Below are 4,048 nucleotides of genomic sequence, written 5' to 3'. Positions count from 1 at the left end.
AAAGCTCACTGTTAATTACACTTTGTGGTAATATGTTGTTATTCTTTGCCTTGTGATCCAGAATGGTCTGATGAGTTGATGATAAAGAAACCAACGATCTTTAGATTAAAGCAAAACTAATTTATTGAATAACGATTAAATTAAATAAAGTTTGCACACTCTACAGAGCTATAACTATTAATACAGTAATCTATAATCTAATATTAACTAATGATGTACTCATTAGTTGCTTCACAGCTCCAGGGTCCCAGGTTCGATTCCCGGCTTGGATGACTGTCTGTGTGGAGTTTGCACTTTCTCCCCGTGTGTGCGTGGGTTTCCTCCGGGTGCTCCGGTTTCCTCCCACAGTCCAAAGATGTGCGGGTTAGGTGGATTGGCCTCAGTGCTAAATTGCCCTCAGTGTCCAAAAAGGTTAGGTGGGGTTACGGGATTTTGGGTGGAGGTGTGGGCTTAGGTAGGGTGCTCTTTCCAAGGGCCGGTGCAGACGCGATGGGCCAAATGGCCTCCTTCTGCTCTGTAAAATCTATGGAATTCTATGGAAAAAAAATACTCATGATACTTCTCTCTAATCTAAATTACTCCCTGAACTGTGATCAATACTTCTCTCTCTGCTAACACTTAACTACCCAAGATTCCCTGAGGTCTGATGTTTATACTGGGAACTGGTGGTGCCCTCTAGTGTTTGAATTACACGGAGATGTAATAATTAACCCTTTGCTGGTGTACCTATATACATATCATTAGACTCACCAGAGTAGGTTCTGAAGGTGAAAGGCCGAGTGGTCACCAGGCCATCTGAGGAGGTGTTTACCTGGATCACAGTGGTACACACCGTCAGGGAGCCCAGACCTGCAATTAAATTCACAGTAGTCACCCAGACAACACATAAAATATATGAAAAACAATTTCCGTAAACACACCTCTATGCTTGCCTGGTATCGCCGTGATTAAATGGGATTGATCTTCACAGAACTTCTGGCGTCTGCTCCTCTGGCCAGTTGACATCCTCAGTAAACCTGAACTCATCCTAGACTCTGCTGCCTATATCCAAACAGTGAGAAGTCTCACAACACCAGGTTAAAGTCCAACAGGATTATTTGAAATCACAAATGTTCGGAGCGCTGCTCCTTCATCGGGTGAAGTCTAGCGGCTTTCAGAGCAGCAATCCGGAAACTTGCGATTTCAAATAAAGCTGTTGGGACTTTAACCTGGTGTTGTGAGACTTCTTACTGTGCCCACCCCAGTCCAGCGCCGGCATCTCCACATCATGTATCCAAACACACACAGAGTCCTGTTAACCTATCGCACCTATGGTCACTGGACACTGACTCCCCATCCAGTAACCCCTCTGTTTTAAAATTCACATCATTGTGTTTAAATCCCTCATTGGCCTCGACCTTCCCTATCTCGATATTCTCCTCCAGTCCACAACTCTGAGGTACTTGTGTTACTCTCAATCTGGCCTCTTGAGATCCTCAATTTTATTTGCTTCACCATTGGCAGTGCACCTTCAGCTCTGGTCCCCCCCCCACACCCCCACCTGCAGGCAGTAATCTCAAACATGGATCAGACTGGGCATTGATGTCCCTCATTAGTGAAGACTTGTAAACCCTTCAAAATTCACTGTCGACACTCGGCTGTAAGTCATGGACCAAATACTTTGAGCAGCAGAAGCGATTCTGACTCCTGTGAAAGTCAATGTCAATTGGACAGAATAAAATGAAGGAAGTCATAAATCATTGGTAAAACTAGGAAAATTCAAACTTAGAAATTAGAATAATACAACCACATTACTGGCAGCGATTACAGCAAATTGCACAGACCAGGTTATTGCTGCTTCTTTGGTGAAAGAAGACCACAGTGAGCTCAGCTTTGTCCAAGCACAGAGAAACCTAACTGAGATCTGAAATACTTACCGGGTAAAACTAAACTGGTGATGTTTCCAGGCTGGTAACTTTGCAGCTGGAGGATCCCATTGGTGTGGTTTGTGCAGTTTGTGTCAATTTGGTAGTTGAGAATCACAGCTCCTGGTATAGGCACAGTCATCCATTTCAGTGTGACATTGGGGCCTGTGACATGGGCCCTTATAGTGTGGACCATGTTCCTGAGGTCTGGGAAAGGAGTGGAGAGGAAGCAATAAATAATACAGATAGACGGGGTTGCTTATGTTCAGACCTTCCTGCAAAGCAGAGTGTGTGTGGCTGGAACAAACTTTGATCAAGTGTGATTAATGTGTATCTATAGAACCTCATAATTATTGAGAGGATTGTAAGAGAACAGGATGTTTTAGGAATTAACAAGGTCTCCTTGATAATGTCCTGAGATAATTAATGATGAAATCAGCAGTTAACTAATCATATGGGCTTTAGCAATCTGAAGTTCTTTTGTCTATGAAATATGAATGTATATTTCTTTACAGTTGAACAATTCAGGTATATAAAGGAAAGTAAGGTTGCTGGGATAAGTTCGATAGCAGGAGAAGGAAGAATCGTTGTCCATCCTGTACTTTATGGGCCAATCACGTTTATTAAAGCCTGATCCATATTCACAAGCATCTTGTGTTCACTGGAAGAGTGGTGACAAAATTAGACAGAATGGGGTTGACTAACAGGAAGCCTTCAAATCCTTGAGTGGTCTTGAACTCCTGACTTCCTGACACTGAGCTGAGTGTGTTATCTGATGAGGTAAACTGACACACGAGGATTCAGGCTCTGTGTAAACTCCAGGATGCAGCTCAGGTCCATTAGAATCCAAACAGAAAGCGTTCCAGTATAAACATTGACTTGTGTGGAGATAAGTGGATGTACTGGGGCAGCCTTACCGTAACACCTGGTGCCTGATCTCCTCCAGCCTGGTTTGCAGGTACATGCCAGGTACCCGGAGCGGTCTGTGCTACACACTGCGTTTACATCACAACTCAGGTTGTGGCAGAGGCTGGGCACTGCAATATGGAGGAGACACAGGAATATCAGTGTGAGAGCACAGTGAAGGGCTGGGTGGGGACATGGATCTGCCCCGAGTCAGAGTAAAACTTTTTCTTCCCCCTCCCATTGCAAACACACTTTCATTAAATCAAGACTCCATGTCATCAAAATCTATGATGGGGATAATTATGACATTTTGTTGATGGTATAAAGTTGGCAGCATTGTTTCAGTAACGCATTATAATTTGCATCTTTGAACTCAAATGTTGGGGGTGTTTTACTGCAGTATAATTACACCTGGAAGATTTATGTCCGATATCAATGTTTTACTCTGCAATGACAGTACATGTCCTGCCCCTGAGACTGGGAGGCTAGGGTAAACAATCCCTGACAAAACGTGCCAAGAAAATTGTTCAGGGTGAGGCACCAGCAGACAATGAGCCAAGTGCCTGCCTTCAGATAGAGGACACACAAATGAAATGAGGAATTAAGTAATAGAATGTGGGAACTAATTTAACATTATCGCCTCGGTTCTCAACAAGAATAATCTCTGGGTATTTAACTGGCAATTATGCACAATGTCCTGTAGATGGGACGTGACATGTGAACACAATCTAATCAGTTTGAAACTGTCTTATTTAACAATATTTTCCCAATGTTTGACCCCGATTCTCAGCTTTTCTTTTATAGGGATTGGAAAGGGCCAGAAATTCAGAGCACAGGATTAAGCAAAACTCACCCATTTCATAATAAATTTTGAACCTTGTGTTCGGCACATTTGGTCCAGAGTGGAAATGGACCCATGCGCCGGTGCAATTGGAGAGGTGAAAGTTGGTGACGTTCAAGTGTTGCTGGGTCAGTGTGAAACGCTCGTGTTGATCGGGATCTGTTCCACAGCCAAAGGAGATGTAATCATCCTGGGACTCCACAGATAGTGACTCCACCCTGAATCGCAGTCCTGTGTGTGAATAAAAAAAAGACCCGGGTTAGAGGAAGTCCCATTTCTGTAGAGTGTCTGTGCTTCACTCATTGCTTCAGACATGGACAAGATACTGTGCATAATCCTGTTCCCATCATGTTTTCATCTACTAACGTGGTCCCATGATAGTTATCATTGGCGGGAT

The 4,048-nt window shown here is 43.6% G+C and overlaps 1 long non-coding RNA gene across 1 annotated transcript; it reads right to left on the bottom strand.

Moving 5' to 3' along the window:
- Positions 1 to 2,044: 2,044 nt before the first annotated feature.
- On the bottom strand, positions 2,045 to 3,766 carry LOC140395910 (uncharacterized). Its single transcript, XR_011936387.1, has 3 exons — positions 3,664 to 3,766; positions 2,822 to 2,941; positions 2,045 to 2,111 (listed from the first exon to the last, which is right to left on the bottom strand). It is a non-coding gene; the product is annotated as an uncharacterized lncRNA (long non-coding RNA).
- Positions 3,767 to 4,048: the final 282 nt, after the last annotated feature.

This window comes from Scyliorhinus torazame, chromosome 19 (genome assembly GCF_047496885.1).
Source record: "Scyliorhinus torazame isolate Kashiwa2021f chromosome 19, sScyTor2.1, whole genome shotgun sequence".
Taxonomy (NCBI): Eukaryota; Metazoa; Chordata; class Chondrichthyes; order Carcharhiniformes; family Scyliorhinidae; genus Scyliorhinus; species Scyliorhinus torazame.
Note: the sequence above shows the minus strand (reverse complement) of the source record. Positions and strands in the feature narration are given on the sequence as shown.